Source organism: Notechis scutatus, chromosome 1, assembly GCF_049901735.1.
Source record: "Notechis scutatus isolate UNSWTSFEM ecotype Mainland chromosome 1, rNotScu1.2, whole genome shotgun sequence".
Lineage (NCBI taxonomy): Eukaryota > Metazoa > Chordata > Lepidosauria > Squamata > Elapidae > Notechis > Notechis scutatus.
The window spans coordinates 161,092,611-161,111,091 of record NC_142009.1 but is presented as its reverse complement, the minus strand read 5'-3'; the positions used below and the strand labels follow the sequence as shown (position 1 = coordinate 161,111,091).

Sequence of the window (18,481 nt, the reverse complement as noted above, 5' to 3'; positions counted from 1 at the left end):
TCTTTGAATTCTATGGTTTTATGTATCTGGACAAATCATTAGGTCCTTAACAGATCTTAAAAGTAGGTAAATACAACCTCAGAGGAACAACATCACATGACATATTACATCATGTCATTTTTTTTTTTAAAAAAAGGCAAAATGGGGAGGCCATGTGCACATCTTCATTCAATAGCTTGTAGAACCACACACTTCATGACCACAATACTTAGCACCTGAAGTTCTGGTCTCATTTGTAGCCATAGGTTGAGGACTATTCTGTACAGTTAACTCAAATATGTTGAAGGATTATGAAAACTGGGTGATTTATTGTCAAAGCAACCACACTTGCATTGACTGGAAAAGAGACGGAATTTATATGCGTTTTTCCTAGTTAATCTTTACATTACTGCATTAGAAGGCTGTTGATCAGCAGACTTGTTTAGCTTATGAAGTGCCCCGGGGGAAAAACATCTCCTGCCTGACCTTTGTGACTATTGGCGACTATTTTTATAGCATTTTGCTAACACCCCCACCCCCCCAATTGCAAGAATCCTAGAATGAATTCTTGTGAGGACATCTGTACTCCTTTTTACCTGTGGAGTCTGATCAGAGGGTATTATCTAACATTTCCCCTGCCACCTCGGCTAGATCCCTGAACTGTAATAAGAGTATTTTTGCATATGGCTGTGGGACTAAGATTGACCAATTTCTTATTTTATGGTGATGCTAATGTGAATGTTTAATTGTTTAAGATGGGCAAGTTATTTAGAAATGTACTATATAGATTTTATTCCTTCAAGTTGTTTACTCTGGATATTTTAGTTAGATGTTTACAGTGAATGTTTTGATTGTCAATCTTATTTAAACTGCTATGAGTATATGTGGGTTCAGGGGTATACGGATTTCATACATGAATATGTACAATGGATAATCCATTGCCTACCTGAATCCTAAAATGACTTCTTTGAGTTAAATCATCTCCAAGTTTTTATTAAATGTCATGTTTTTGTATGTAACGAAACTATTAAGCCATGTTTTTATTCAATATTGTTATGAGTCGGTGATGCACGTGCTCACTCTTGAGTGAAGCACAACATACCTGTGTGGTTTTCATTACAACAGTATGGAAATGCTTTGTCCCTGCTGCTTTCGCTTAACTTCCCAGTCTAGCCTGCAGAGCAGGGATTTCCTGTTAGTAAGTTTTGGGTCTTGATTAAAAAATATATCAAGGGAGCTAAACAATCAAATGCTCACTTTGTACTCAGCATTGGTGATGTTAAATGTTTTAGTTGAGCATAATAAGAATTGTTGCAGCAAGGATTTGATAATTTCCTTATTGGTTGCAGGTAAACCTGAAGCTTCTGAACATTTCATTGCTTCCTGTTCTTCATGCAAACAGTTTGAGTACTGCTTCATCCAAGGATACATTTTTAAAAGAGAAATAAATAATGTAGACAATAATTAGATTAAGACTGCCTTAATGTAATACTATTTGTTTGCTTGGACCAATTTCATTCCAGAAAAATAAGGAAAATAATGTGGAAAAATGATTTGCATAAATTTCCTTTGCATAATTAATACAAAACAAAATTATGTTGATAATCTTCCTAAAACCTCTTGATTTTCCTATTTCCGTAAATATAACACAATAACAAAAGGTTTCCATGTGCATTTTTTTTCTTAGCAGTTTTTACTTGTTTTCCTATATTTTGTAGCCAGCTTCTTTTATCAAATGCATTTATTCTGTTTTTAAAATCTGTGGAAAAACTTGCTGAGTCCTGGCTAGACAGATAAATATTTTGACTTCGCATAAGGCATTTTTTTTTCCTAATTTCTAAAGTCAAACATTAGATTTATTTCACAATTATGTTTAAGCTACACTGTGTACTTACAAAATACTTAAATTTATTTCTTATATTGGAAAAGTATTCAAATATCATTGCATATACAGTAATGGGAAAATGTGTTCCAGGAGAAATTAGTACAAAATCTTAAATAGGCAATCTTTATTTTAAAGTTAATCAAAATGTTATGAGTGAAAAATAAAACATTAGGGAAAAAAAAGATTTGGTTTCTTCTAACCTATGTTTACTTTTGTCTCCTTTCCATGGCTGGGTCTCAGGATTTTCTGATTCCTCCTTTGTCCTCCATGTTCATTCCAATGCCAAGTCACGTCACATTCTACTTTTAAAGACCATTACTTTCTTTTCTCTCAATAAAATATTGGCCCATCTCCAGCTCAACTTGTTTCCCCAAATTTTTTGCTGTCTATTTCATTAATTCACTATTAATATCAATTTATGATCCTGCACTTCACTGCCAAAACCATTCACCTGATATTTATTAATACCAAATTATTTATATTACTAGTATTTAGAAAATGTTAGCTGGAGTTTGGCAGCATATAATGATTCTCTTGAGACCCAGATGTTTTTGGAGCATAGACCATATCACTTGGCAAGCTTTCTGTCTCTCTTTCTCTCTCTCTTTCTCATAAATGGGCTTTGTTTCCTATCTTGGCTTAGTGAATGAAATGTTTGAACACTGTTTTTTCCTGGACACTATTCCAATATGATGCCTATTAATGATTTCTAATACATTTTTATGGATTTTGGGGGAGGCATACTCATAATTGCAACAGATGCCCTGCTAGAGAAGGTAGATATCCTAAATAATTTGTTTACAAATATTGTCTCAATGCTGTGAATAAAATGCTGTGAAGGAATGGGATAGGGTGTGACAAGCAATCCTCATAATGACATGGTTTAATACAGGGATGGGATTGAACCGGCATTACTACCGGTTCAGTGATTACATTTTTTTCCAGTCAGAAAAAAAAAAATCTACTTGTGGGCTGCGCGGACTCCAACGCCGCTTCTCCATACTTCATCCTCACCCCCCACCACTTCCCGATCTGCTTCGCTGCCCTGGCAGCCCCTGCTTTTTTAACAAGTCTCTCACAGGGTGGTGGGGAGGGGGAGGGGAGACCCTCATGGTCGTGTTAACTTAATGTGTAGGTGAGGGGGCCCATATTAGTCTTGATCCAGCACTTAATAGTCCTCTCAGTGGCCCTGGCTGGAGGAAAGGAGGAGGAGATATATATCTTGAATTTCTAAATGAAAGGTAGAGTATATTCTTGAAGCTAGGAAATCAAGTACCAGTGCATATTTGAACGTACATGGTATATGCATACATAGTCTTGCTCATTTTCATTTCTGCACATAGGCTCTGTTGTGTAATCAGATTGTGTAATATTCAGAAAACTCTACAGAGAGACGAAAAGCCTCAAAACTGGAGAAAACTAATAAATACTCAGAACTGATAAAACTAATGGTTATTATTATTATTATTTATTTATTATTTATTATTTTCAAATTCAGCATGCTTGCAGATCCTAACTCACATTCCTGACTTCTGAGGAGGGCATGGTGAACTGAATACAGGTCAAAGGCAGCAGAATCAATGGAACAGTGAGTAGACCAGCCCCTTGGAAACTCTCCAGGCATGGAAAAGATGGGAGATTGCTCACATGCGCTGCTTCTCATGATTGCTTCTCATGAGGAAACCACAGAACAGTAGTTTTCCACAAGTTTGGAGGCCAAGAGTTAATAGGATCAGTCAACTTGCCTGCAACTGTTTAAAGGGCACTAAATTCATGAACCTCACTTTCTAACCAGTTTCAGACATTGTTCATTCAGTACAATTAGAGATCCTCAAATTGACAATTCTGAAAATGCCAGGTTAGTCTGCCTTCAATCATGACTGAATTTAAAGAATCTGAAATAAACAGCAAAAAGCTAAATAAGATTTTGATCCTGGAAAATTATAAATGGAAAGTTATAAAGGGGTCCAGGTAAAATTGGAATACTGAAACTTAGATTTTGGAATTAATTATAATGAATGGTCAGCTTCTCATAGAAAATGTATTCCATTTTGGTTTTTGCAAGACAAAACAAAAATACACAATTTCATGATTTCAAAAACTGGACATTAAAGGTGAATATAGTCTTTAGGTAGAACAAAAATGTATAAACCTGCAAAAATGTTGCAAAAAGTTCTAGTAATGAAAATACTATCAGAGATTTTTGAAAAACGGAATCAGAAATTAGTAGCCACAATATCAATAATATCAGTAATAATGTCTGCTTTTATGGATAGACTATGACCAAAATATTTTATTTAAGAAATGACAGATGTAAAACAATGTAACTGATATGATAGAGATGGTATCACATGCATTTACATTTGACAGGCAAAGATAATAATTTAGAAAAGGGTTTTTCTCTGGATCTATAGAAGAAACTGGCTGAGGCATTAAAATTTAAAAGGGAAATATAAATGACAAACCAAGACAGTAACCTAGATAATTTTTTCCTACTGAATTTACAGAGGTTTGTTAAAAAACTTGAAGAACTATGTATAACGGGACAACAAAGTAAAGAAATGGTCAAATCCTATGACAACATTTGAATGAACAAAATATTAAAATTATTAAAAGTAAAAGGAAGGAATTCAAAGTTGGTTTATTTGATCAAGGTTAAAACAAAATATGTTGTGATTTCTGGGAACCTTTACAGACTTTCTACTGATATCAGGATTGAAAAGATGATGTCTTGTATATTTTTTTACAAGATTAAAGTTGGGGTATGGCATGAAGAGATACTGTAAATGTTTGTAACCTTAGAGGAGGTAACTAGTTAATAAATTTGTTTATACGTATAATGAAAGTTGGAATTACTTTATCATATATTTCTTTGTTCTTTCCTTTCTATGTTCCTACTTTTCTCTTTCTTGGTCTTTTTTCTTTTTTCTTAAACCTTTTACTCCTATTTTCTTTTTAAAGTTTAGTTTGTAATAAATTTTACTTTTATAAGCAAAATTCTTAGTAAAAATTATACACAGACACACAGACACACAGAAGGTATCTTAAGCAGGTCAAGAGTTTGTTTACTTCTGTTTCAACCTGTCCTTTCCTGTTTATCATCAACCATATGCAATTGTTTCTATATGTATATGGTCAACTTAAACAAATCTTTATCATGACCATAAGGCCAGTAAAAAAAGTAAAGGTGACACAAAACTAAAAGGAAAGCATAGTGCAAATTTTTAGGTAAGGAGAGGCAGCTAGTCAATAGAGGCGCAGAATTGGACAACTCAGAAAGATATATCTGGTATGTATATGGTCTTCACATAACTTCACAAACTTAGCTTCACAAACCCTTCACATGTCATAGGGTCAATAAGATCCCTATTATGAAAATCATGATGGTAATTCTGGTATCATCCCACTCATAGCTAAAAATGGCAAATATGATTTCAGACTTCCATCAATTGAAATATAATTTCCAAATTATGGGAACTAATAATTCTACCACTCTTGCATTTACTTAGAAATAACAAAAGCTAAACACTTCCTCTATTAGGAATTATGTTGACATGATACATGCGTAGTTCTTGTTACACAAATAGAAAGTATATAAAAAAAGTAAACATGATTCAAATAGTTTATACTATTTTTCAGAGAGTGTATATCCTTGAGCACCCCTGGAACAAAAGGACTTAAAGCTATTTGTTGGCCACGAACACAAAATTAACTTTCAAGTATAATAGGTTCTTGTCTTGACAGTAACCAGAGATCTATATTTTATTTGGTTGACTTTGTTGAAATATACAGTATGATTATTATTACTATTCTGAAATAAGGCAGCTCCGTCTCAGATAAGGATGTTCTATGACCTGGAGTTCTCTGATAGGAAACCTCCTGCTTCTCTAGTAATTAGATTAGGAGGGTTAGAGTCATCTGACTTCTTCAATTCTGCAGTGCATTCTTTAGTTCTGCCATTACATCTGTATGTGCCATTTGAGGCTTGAATGCCTTAATGGTAAAAGTCCAGCTGGTCATTTTCTGAAATCACAGCCCACTGTTGGAAAACTGAATTACTTCATGAAGCACCAGAACACTCTTTTGCAATCATTTTACAATTCAACAGAGGTCCTTCTGAGTGAACAAAGAAGGACTTATTTAGCCTAAGATCGAATCCTAGTATCTTCTCTTTTATGTTCGAGTTAACTTGCATTTAGTATGCTGACGGAAAATTTTGTAAGAAAAGAATATATTGACATGTTAATATTTGTCAGTTCTATCAAGCATGTTAGATCACTGACCTGGATGTTGGCAAATCAGAGACTGAATATCAATTCAGAATATCAACTATGGAGAGTTGCTGTGGTCCTTGTGGTATGATAGTGACTTTGGTCAACTATGCTCAAAGTTACCTTTACTTACTTATTCTGAGAGCAGGCAAAGATATTTTTATCAGCCCCTAAGCTGATTTTCACATATGCTGTAATTAGTTTTAGCTGAGTTTTTATTGTAAGATATAAGATGATACGATATGAAATGCTGAATATTTAATTAGATTGTATTAGTGTCATTGTCTTTAGCCTCCTTGAATACCATTTGGTTGAAAGGCAGATATACATCTAATAAAGAAACATTAGTGCATAGGAATTAGTATCTATAAATAACATTTATTTTCTTTTGGAAATAAAAATCCTGTTGATTTTTTTCCAGTTATCAAGAATAACTAATATAATGGTTGGCAGATTTTCAGCATCATTGATTCATTTTGTAGTTGGTGACATGTTTTTTCTTTTATAAATTTATAACTTTTTCTATACCAAAAGTTTTTATCCAAATCCCTACGTTTAACAAGACTATGGTAGGATACAGCTTATTTTCAATTTAAAGTTGCACCATATTTGAAAGTTGCACCACATATGCCCATCACCAATTGTCTTTAAATGAACTTTGGAAATTGTGGTTAAGACATGATATTGTGAAGCATAGACCACACAAGCAGCTTCATGTCCTGAGCTTTCAGTTTCTCTTCTGACCTATAGTGCAGGCAATAGGTACTGAACATCCTCAGTTCATTTCAAATGATTTGGAGTTTTCATTGTGGTAGCAATGAAAATAAATGGATAAAAAACTGAGCAAGATCTCTTTGGACTCTGACCACAGTATTGTCTTTATATGTTGCTTTTTAAATCCTGTATTGCATATTTATGTTCTGTTGGAACAGTTCAGCTACTTCAAAAAGTTCTTAGTTCTCTGTGTGGTAGAATTAAGATTTATGTCTGGTTTCTAAGTAGTGTATAAACAGATCTGAGCTTCTTGCATATGTATCACAAGTAGGGATGAATAAAAAAAAAGTGAGGCAACAATCCAAAGATCTGCTTTCTTTCAGAAAGTGAGGTAGGTTGCTAGCAGCGTTGACTGTCAGGAATGCTGACTCATGCCCAGATTTCCACACAGATAGGTGTTCCAACCTGTAGCTTAAAACGAAGAGCTTGAGGGGGCAATATTTCAACTGATGTCTACTTAGTCATTTCCAAGAACGCTGCATGAGAATTATTTTCACCGAGAAAATTAATCCTCCCTCCCTCCCCAAGTTCATTATATAGAGACAATAAGAGGGTGTGTCAGCATACCTTGGCTTACTCTAGCCAAGGAGGCATCTCAGGAGAAAGTTGATGTGGATGCATCCTCTGCATAATATATATATATCTTCTATTTTCTACATTTTCACCAAATTAAATTATTTTAATTACTATTGCTCCCAAATCAACTCTGCTCTATACTTGGGAGAAAATGCAAAATTACTCAGGGTGTGATTTTTATCTGCCTAAAACATTGCCATGAGTGATCATCCAGAAACTGCTGTCTGGCAAGCAAGGATATGCACAATCATGCTTGTCAATTCTCCAAAGGACACTGGCAGAAGACAAACAGAGGCACTTAGAAGGAAATAGCTTTACACAGAAAATAAGGAACAATTTCACATGCCATGCTGGAGACACCTTGCTGCATTTGAAAATAACATATTATATGATATAGAGGAAATATCTCCATATTTATATTATTTAATATTCAATTTACTGTAAAACATAATAATTCACCTTGGCTTCATAGAACTATTATTTAGAAATCCAATCTGACAGTATCATTTGAATTATTTTAAAAAAGTAGAGGGCAAAACACTGGTTTGAAAAAATGAGATCATTGAAGAGATGCGGTGCTCTACTGAATAAAAGCATGACGTGGTAGAATGTATCTGTGAGCAAGGATGTGATGTGAGGGACTATAGTGAAGTGGCAGTTTCCCAGGAAGGAGAGACCATATTCCAAGGAGTGGGGGCCAGACAAGACATAATATAGCCTGGAGCTGGATCAGAAACAGCCACTTCCTACAACCTCCCAGGGTATATCCATTAGGGCAGGGTCCCCAACCGCCGGTCCGCGGACCGATGCACCGGTCCGCAGAACAACTCTTACCGGGCCGCTGGTTGCTGGCGCCGCCATCTTTTTGGTAAAAAGTGCTTCCGGTGAGCTTTTCGGGTAGAAAGCTCACCGGAAGCACTTTTTCATCAAAAAGATGGCGGCGCCAGCGCTCGTGAGCTTTTCCGGGTAGAAAGCCATTTCTACCCAAAAGCTCACGGAGCGCTCGCCGCCATCTTTTTGACGAAAAAGTGCTTCGGTGAGGTCACCGGAAGCACTTTTTCATCAAAAAGATGGCGGCGCCCAGTTGATGCCGGTACCGGGCGCGGCGCCCAGCTGATGCCGGTACCGGTCGCGGCGCCCAGCTGATGCCGGTACTGGGCCGCGGCGTCAAAAAGGTTGGGGATCTCTGCATTAGGGTGAGACGTCTTCAAGGATAAACAAAGAAAATCCAGTTGTCTTTTGAAAAAGTGCGTTTGGGCAACCATGACCTGGATGACTGAAAATCTCCAGACATTTAACTACTAGGATAGCATTAGTTTATGGGTCTCTTGAGAAGATAGGAAAAGGAGAATAATCATTATTGCTCAGGAATTAATTGACTTCCTAAGACTTTGTGAAGAAAAGAACCTAAGTGAAATATGAAAATATGTAGGAGGCTTAAGCCAAATTTAAATAGCTTAAGGATTACTAGTCTGCTAGCTCATCATTCTACACCATTTAGAGCAGTTAAAAATTGGTGTTCCAAATCATAAATGTAACTTTACATGATGCCAGAGCTTTTCTCAGCACCATGTTATAAACAGTTAATAATCATATGGAAAAAAATGCTTCTAGTATTCCATATAGTACAAAGTGGGTGATTCATACTAATCTACAGGGCATTGAAATGAAGCAGTTTCTACAAAACAGTGGAGGCTTCTTCATCTCTAATGATATTTCAAATACATGGGCATACATTGGCCTTTTTTTAACTGAAATCCAAGAAACCCAAATATGGGAAAACTGCAAGCTCAATGAGAATAGAGTGCAGAGATTGTATTTGAATAAATTGGTTATTTTATTATTGTAATTATTTATTAATTCATTAAATTTATATGCCAACCATTTCACTACTGATCCAATTCTGGGGGGTGTATAACTGTTCTCTGATACCTTTAGTAAGTAGAACATCTACTAAACTTTCACAGATAAAGGAAAGCCATTTCTTGTAAACTATACTCATTAGAATTAGTTAAGGTTACATTTCCCTGAAAATGACAGGACAATCCAATTCTGCTCAAGATGGAGAAAAGGCTTAATCAAGGAGGAGGAGGAGGAGAAGAGGAAGAGGAAGAGGAAGAGGAAGAGGAAGAGGAAGAGGAAGAAGAAGAAGAAGAAGAAGAAGAAGAAGAAGAAGAAGAAGAAGAAGAAGAAGAAGAAGAAGAAGAAGAAGAAGAAGAAGAAGAAGAAGAAGAAGAAGAAGAATCTAGCTGGATTCCCTTTTTGTTCTGGGAGGAACACTTCTTCCTTTCGAACCGTGCAGACTAACATAGATTAGAACAGAAATTCAGTATTCTGGATATCTACATTTCCAATGCCTTTGAGAAGTAATCTCTAGTCTTAAGAATTCATTTCAACTTGTTTTCCTCAAGTTCAGTCCTTGCTCCCAGCTCCAGTTTTAATAGTCATTCCCAAGGATTATTTCATTTGCAAGAATCAAGGCTCTCCTTATGCCCAACAAGTTGTTTGTGATTATGTTAGAGATGCTGATAATGACAAATCATATGCCACAGAGAGGTACTTCATGTATTTCATTCATATCTTGTATTTCAGAATGGAGATGAGAAACACAAGAAATGGCAGGTTTACTGAGACTGCAGGTTTACTGAAATGGCAGGTTTACTGAGATCTAATTGCCAATTGTCTCAGAATCTGCACTTCAGATTATTATGGATATCTCCAACAGGCAGTATTAGTGCAACGCATATCTTGAAGCACAGTCATACAACACACAGTAAATTTTAACGTGATATGCTTCAAAGTAACATAACACAAAGAGCCTTAAAATATTTTATATCACAGAAGCTAAAAACTAGCCAATAAAACTGTTAGCATTTTCTTTGTCTAAGAAATCCTAGCCCCTTGCAAAGAACAAGATCTGGAACTAAGTTGTCTTTGCTTGAAAATACAATCTCTACAAAATTTGATGGTTACTTAGTTATTAGATTTCCAACCCCCACAACACCCCCCACCCCCCCCCCCCCCCCCCCCCCCCCCCCCCCCCCCCCCCCCCCCCCCCCCCCCCCCCCCCCCCCCCCCCCCCCCCCCCCCCCCCCCCCCTTCCCCAACCACCCCCCCCACCCCCCCCCCCGCATTTTTTACTATTATTTACCAAAGTCCACGGATAATTTACAAGATGCCAAAACTCTAGTAATATTTTTTTAAAATATAAAGTATATAATTATTGGGAAGAAATCTAATGAAAAGTTGATTATAATTTTGGCAAGAGGGTTAAACATGCTAAAAAAATTATACAAGGTAGGCCAATTAAGGTCTGTCTTTTTAAAAATCAAAGAAAGGAATGGCAGACTTTCTCTTTTACTGCAAGCTAGTTCCACAGGGCAATCAAGGGAGAAAGCTTCATCCCAAGTGACTGCCTGGTTCTCCAGTTGATTTATAAGGCTCCCATACTCAGACTGTTCAAAAACCCATTGAACTTCCATCAGTCCCTCCAGGTATTGGATGCTGAGCATGGTGCTGGGCTGCTGCAGTTCTGGTATTTAAATGTTTGTTTGCTTCCAAGCACTTTTTTTAAAAACTATTTTTCTGCTTTTAACATTATAAGCGGCTTCCACTTAGAAAGTTGGGTCACCTCTAAATCATATCTGTCTATTTCCATCTGAGTGGTGGAAATCTTGCAGAAGCAGCTCTTTGTCAGGGGACATGAGCGGAATCTGTTCAGGGTCTTAAGCTAATAAAAACCTTATTATCAGAGCTGTCAAACTCCCGGCCTATGGGCTGGATGCATCACATGCTGGCCGTACCCATGCCCGGCTTACCAAAGGGGAAAAAAGTCCCGATACGTCACATGCCGCCACGATGACGTGAGTTTGACACCCCTGTCTTATACTGTACCTAGAAACAAATTGACAGCCAGTGCAAAAATGTCAGAAGTTGTGTAATATGGTCAGTGTGGGATATTCTAAAGACTAGGAAAGATTACTGCTGGTATTGAGGTAAAGCTGGAATACTATCAGTTAGAGTACTTTTATTGATAGAGATTACTTGAACTTGTCCTAGACATATTTAATCTGCATGCCTTATTCTATTCACAGGTTTGTTTTTATTTATTCAGAGCTTTAACAAGTAACTCTTCCTTCAAGTCAAGTTTGACTCCTGATGACTTTATGGACACATGTAAACAATTCTTGTGGTAACAGGATAAAAGTAATTTGCCACTGCATTTCCTGAGATTATTTTAACTTCCTATTCTAGCCTACAATCCAAATATTTTTTTGCTAACTCCCAATCAAGTATTAACCAAGTTTAACACCTTATCTTAGGAGTGCAAATTAAGGTTTGCAAAAATACCTTGTGACTAGCAAAAAAGAAATAAGGACTAGTTACAGTACATGGAAAGAAAAAGGGAGCTGCACTGATTATGAAACTTGTACCTCTGATCACTGAAAGGCTAGATCTTTTGAATTTTTCAGACACATGATCAATTAGTACATAAAAACTGAAACCAGTTATTGTTTTTAAAATATCTTTTTCCTTAATCAAAGTTACATGTCTATGCTCATGCTCATCTATATTGTCTGACAAGTTGCTGAGTATTGGAATTCTTTTTTTTCTTAATAGCTGAAAGACCGATGCATTCAGATGCAGTATTTCATTTCAAATTAGACAGCATAATATTCATATATGAAACACAATTATGGTAACAGCAGACAGCAGGCAACTGTATGGTAATATCACGTAGGCTTTTCTGGTTAGTTTCTACTTTTTAAAATAATTGACATTTCTCACATATTGTTTTCCTATCACTGTATTACAGCCAAACATTATGGGAAGTAATGTTGCAGGATCCAATCTTCTGATCTTTCGGACTCGTGCTGGAGCCTATCTTCCAGGAACGTCTCTCCACACATTCCAATAGAAAGAAGTTCCCTGAGGCTGGGCACGAGTCTGAAAGACCGGAAGACTAAACCTCTGGTTCTAGTGACAGACACAGATTGGGTCCTGCAACATTATCCTGGGACACATATGTTTGCTTTTATTTGGGAAAGTAATGAGCTTAAGAAACCGTATTATTTGAATATTTGTGTGTATAACGGATTTTCCATGATAAAAGAAATTAGAATGGTAGCATCATACACATAATAAGCTTCCTTTCTCAGGTCCAATGTCAGAATTACCACCCTAAGAAGCACCTTCTGGAGCCTGTCTGATCCAGTACAAACAGCACTTGGATAAGATGGGACACCAGGTTTAAGGACATGTAGAGTACTACTATAGAATACTACATTTGGACTTCTCATTAACCACAAGCCATTTTATTTTTTTTAACTGATTCAACTTATCACCCCAAATTCTTAATATGGAAGTAAATAACAATTTTAAAAAGTTTACTTATATAGTAAATCTGGCAAGTGAATGTGGAAGAATGAAGGCAGATATACTTAGGAGCCAAGGGCTTGGCAGCAGAAGGAAACAACAGCCAATCGCCAGACATCAACATACCAATCAGCCAATAGGAAGGCACCACATAAACATGACTCACAGAACAGCCCAAAGCATGTATCCAAGTAGAGAGAAATTCCCTGAAGATGGGCTCCAGCATGAGTCTGAAAACTCGGAAGGGTAAATCTCAGGTCCTAGTGACCAACCTAGATTCGATCTCGCATGAATCTTCATCATCAAATTATGTGAAAGTAAAGTGATGATTATGGCAACAGTACTGACACAACAGTACACATTTTTTTAAACAAATTGCACAGGTATGTTAGAGTTATTTAAAAATCTCCTAAAATTAAAATTAAAAATTACAATAGGATTCACATACAGTATACTTTGTGCTGTTTAAACTGATTTGCTATGTGATTGTAAGAAGATAAAGCTTTATACCATATAACTAGACATGAAATTCTTTGGATTGTAGCCATTATCGGAAGGAAGTCTTATTGATTTAAGTATGTATAGTACCAGAAACCCTCTGAGGTGTATTTAAAAATACATTAAATCATGATACAACTAAATAACATTATTTATCAATCAAGAAATTGATTACCAAGAAGGAATCGGTTTATTTAATTCTATTCTACCGCAATTCTAGGATGAAGGAATGGACAGTAACAGTACTCTATTTAAAAGATAGATAGAAATCAGAAGATATTTCTCCTGTTATAATTACAGCATCCACCTCTAAATTTATAAGATGGTAAACTATGGGTTGTTGGTCTGAGCTCTGAGCTTGGCAATTTAATTGCAAACATTTCATCACCATTTGAGGAGACATTGTCAGAGTGCTTTGAATTGTGCTCATCTGTAAATGGTAAACCATTTATTGCAGCCTGTGGTAAGACTTTCAGAATTGATGAAAGACAGTGAAACATTTTCATGCTTTAAAAATGCTGAAAATGTTAACTGCATGAAAGAATTTCAAAGCTAAAATTTGTAATTTACTTATATAAATTGACAGCCCATTAAAGGTAGACCACAACAATCACAAAGTAATCATTCACTTTTACCTTTATTGGGAAAATCCAGTTTCATTTTAAGTTTTTCATCTTAATCCTATCACATACTGATTAGAAACAAAGCTATAAACTCGGTCAATTACAAAATTTTTTTTTTTTCAAATTGGACACAGTACATTGCTATTTTTTAGACAAATTTCTGCTGTTCAATTGGCAAAAGGCTATTGAGGGGAGGAGCTCATTGTTCTGCTGCTGTTAAAGGAAACTGAAAAACAAGATCTATAGTTTGTAGGTTTTTAAGGCCATGACTCCTTCTACTGAAAGACCATGGTGGTTTTGCTGATCAAAAACTATACACTTTCCTTAAGGAGGAGAATCAGAATCAATCTTTAGTACTCACAGACCAGCACAAAGTTAAACATTAAAATAAACACATTCTCTAAAAATTATTGAAATTTATATCCTTAAGGAGATTACATGGGTCCTGTGGATACTCATAGGCCTGGCAACACTTCCCTTACCATCTGCCACTCTCCCTTCCACTCCAATTTTGAAGTAAAAAAGTAAAAAACATCTTTACTTTTTAAAAAACAAAGCTATTTAATAGGAAGAAAAACCCTCACATATAGCAGGTTGCTTGTGAGATATACTCTGGCAAATGGGTATACTGTGACTTATCATACCCTCTATGGCAACCACTACTAAGTAATATAGTGTCACAAATTTTTATACAAAATACTAATTTTGTAATATTATTGCTTGTGGATCATGTTTAGTGATTTTAAAAATGTTTCAGCTTTTTGGAAGCTGACAAATCACTAAAATACATAGCGTACAAATTCATGTATGTGTTTTGTGTGTGTATTAAACAGACTCATGAAATCAGACCAGTTTACTCTTTCCCATAATGGCATAAAATCTATATAAAGTGTATAGAGGAGGCTAAGGCCATATCTTTGTCCTTCTGTTGCTCCTTAGCAGTTGTGTTCACTCTGAGAAGTAGCCATTGATATCCCTATTGTCCATAAATTGATTGAATACCCTTTAAAGCCATTTAAATAGTAGCTACCACAATATTTTGGAGCATCTCATTCTATAAATGTATAATACACTTTGTAAAGTATTTTACTGGATGATTCTAAATTCCATTATTATGAGATAGAATTTCCTTGTATCTATTTTCTATGTACCATGCATAATTTAATTATGTTTCTTCTACTGATCATCCTAAAGTAAAACTACATTGACAGGTCCATGAAATCTCTACAAATTGAGCTTAAGTCAGAGGCTTTAACATATTGATTCTCATTTAAAAGGTTTCAGAGTTAAAGAAATTCCCATCCAGGTGACAACTGTCATTTTAAAATTAAGCAAACTGACAAATGCACCAGCGTAACTTTCAAAATATGTAATGTTCAGGATTGGGTTCTTAAGATTATTGCAGCATTCTTTTAAGCAACGTCCTATTTATTAAATTATGAAAAATTCTACTGGAGAAACTATTATACCATAACAAATTCATAAAGTAAGAAGTAAAATTTCATATGTCTCAGTATTATTTTTCTGGTGTTGACTGGAACATCGCTTATGGTTTAGTACTAGGTTTAGACCTAGGACATCTGTTGTTTTCTTAATTGCAAATAGAACAATAATTCTGTATAGACAAACTGGAGAAAGATTAGTGTCAGGATTCCAGTGATCGCCCTAATTAATCATTAGATTATAATTAAAATCTGAAAATACTGTACACCAAGGGTGTCAAACTCGATTTCATTGAGGACTGCATCAGGGTTGTATTTGACCGGGGTGTGTGTGCTGGACTGGGCGTGGTGGGCATGGCTAGCTTGACATCACTTGTGCCAGGGTGCCTGTGGCGGCCTGAGTGCTCTGCCAGCAAACATGGGTTCCCGAGCTCCGTTTTCGGCTGCAAACAGTCTCCTGCAACCATCTGCCAGTGAAAATGGCCTTTCCGAGCTAAGTTTTTGCTGGCAGAGGCACCACAGGCTGGTCCTTCGCTGTTTCGAGGGCAACCTCATGGGCCAGATCTAAGCAGTAAGCGGGCTGGATCCAGCCTGCGGGCCTGGAGTTTGACACCCCTGCTATACACTATATAATTAATAACACTAAATCAAAGGGATTGCCCACATCATAAACTATTATCAGAATTAGTTTTCAGATTGTTTCATTTTATATACATATATATACTCTCTCTCTCTGTGTACATACAGTGTTACATAACACACTAAAGAAGTGTATATAGGATTTCCAGATGTTCTGTCCTCAATCAGAATCTGAACAGCTCCGGTTCAGTAATATGCCCTTATGAGAAACTGACGTAGCTAAAATTCAAAGCATCCCAACCTCTCATTTTCTCATGGTTTGTAATATTATTCTTGAATTTATTTCAGGAAAGATGGGTGCACACACTCACATTAAGACTGTAATCTTACAATGCTTTTGAGTAACAACCAAGTCATTCCGTTTCTGAATCAGCACCCAGCGTCTCTGTTCAGACCAGTCAGTCATTGCTTGACCTAGATCCACTTAGCAAAAGGCCCTTTTATCGGCGTGCCCAGAATCACAGCTGTAAACCTGGGGGAGATATAGGAACACAAACGGGCGGCTGTTTCACGAGTGGGGCCTCGAAAACGCTCCCCTTGCTTTGCAAACTGCGGCAATGAACCCAGCAGCCCCGCGTTTCAGGAGACAAGAGAGCGTCTCCAATCCGCGCAACGGTGGCTTCCCTGCAGCAGCAAGAAGAGCCCCAGAGGGCAATATCCGTTGCCGACTTTGCCCCACGGCATGGGGGTTAATTCGGCTTCCTGAACATGGAGGCTCTTTCTCTTTCCTGGGCAGCTCCAAGAAAAGGACAGACCTTCGTTTTCATTCTGGCCGCTTCAATGTAAGAGTCCCTGCGGAGCAGGCGACCGTCTTTGGCCTGAAGAGCATGTGTTGCTATCCACACACCCCAGGAAGAAAGGCGCCACCTCGGGCTGGCGCCTGGACCAGACGAGAACAAGAGGGGAGGGGAGGCGACAACAACCTCCCGCCACGCCATTCCCCATTGGCAGCGCCGCGCTTGAACGGCAAAGCAGGAAGAGAGCGGGCGGCCACGGAGACTCTCACACGCATGCGCACCCAAAGAGAGGGGCTCGCTCTCTCTCTCTGCCTTCCTTCCTCTTGGCTCCTCCCACTTCCAGCCTCCGTGGTGGTGTGTCTTTCCCTCAGAGCAAAAGCAGTCCTTGGCGGGAGGAGGAGGGGGGGAGAGCGGAGGGGCTCGAGCGCAAGCTGTTGCCTTGCCTTTCGGGGATCCGCCGCCAGTCTCGCGAAGGGAGTGGAGCGCGCGCCCGCCCGCCCGGACTGAGCGACCCATCGGCTGCGGGGCAAGGGTGCGTGGGGCTGCGCCGTGCAGAGGTGGCGGAGAAAGGGCGGTGCGTTGTCCCGACAGCGCTGTCGACGAGGTTCATTGTCGCCGGGGCTGAGCGAGGTAAGCTTAGAGCCTGCTTCTCTTCCTCCCGCTGCTCTTTCATCCATTGCCCGGGGGACGGGGGTGGGTGGGCTCCGTCCCTACGGAGGGCATCCTTCTCCCTCGCCAGAAGAGCCTGAGCAGCGTGCAGGGGAGCCGGGCGACAGGTGCAAGCAGAGAGAGAGAGGAACCGCCGCACCGCTGCTGCTCCTGCTGCTGTCCAAGGTCTGTCCTGTGTGGTCGCCCCTTCCCGGCTCGCCTTTTCCGAGGGCTGTAGAGGGGAAGGGCGAGAGGGCGCAGAATCTCTTCCCTCTCCTCTCCTCGGCTTGGCCGGCCCCGGTCCTTCCTCCACGCTCTTACACAGACTGCACTGCAGCTCCCCATGGCAACAACCTCACGGGATGGTGAAGTCCGGAGGGCAGCGATTGCATTCAGACCGGGCGCCTGGAGATGTCAAGTTTAACCTTTGCACAAGTTTTCCTCCGTTGTTTTTCGTTGAAACGCCGCCATTCGATTTCCAGCAGTAGGGAAGCGAGCTCTGCAGAGTGTCCTCCTGCCTGGTGGGTCGGAGTTTGGGATTTACCTATATCCGAAACTCTACCGAATGGCTAGGCAATCTGTATCATTAAAATAGCACCCTCCTGTCTGCAGTCTTTGAAAGTGGTACAGGCCACATTGTCATTTAAGGATGTGGCATGTGTTAATGAGGCCTGTGGGCCAGCCTGGGACATAGTGAGAAGACAAACTGGAGCTACCTCTGCATGCGAGGATGGGAAAGATCTCTCTGAGCTCTAGCCACCCCATTTATACAGATAGACAGATGTTTCTGCTTTGTAGAGTACTGCCATTCTTTTGCATATTTATAAGGCTTTCAGAAGACGGGTTTCTTATATTTCACTTCTCTGCCTGTGTCCATGTTGATATATTGTAGTGGTGGCCAACTAGCAACAACATTTTAAGAAACAAATGAAATAAAACTTTATGCCATAATAAATATATCACTCATTGTTAATAGCTTCAGTTTTTGCCATAGTGGGCTCCTGAAATGGTTTCATTAATAAAATTTATCCTG

General features: G+C 38.3%; 1 protein-coding gene across 4 annotated transcripts in view; it reads left to right on the top strand.

The window, feature by feature from the left end:
• The first annotated feature begins 17,129 nt into the window (after positions 1-17,129).
• ADARB1 (adenosine deaminase RNA specific B1) overlaps positions 17,130-18,481 on the top strand; it is a 74,057-nt gene continuing 72,705 nt past the window's right edge. The window contains exon 1 of one of the 4 annotated variants that reach the window (XM_026679063.2): positions 17,130-17,430. The gene's annotated coding sequence lies outside the window, so the exon portion shown is untranslated. The remainder of the gene's footprint in view (positions 17,431-18,481) is intronic. The other 3 variants (XM_026679066.2, XM_087949239.1, XM_026679064.2) reach the window with 3 other exon arrangements.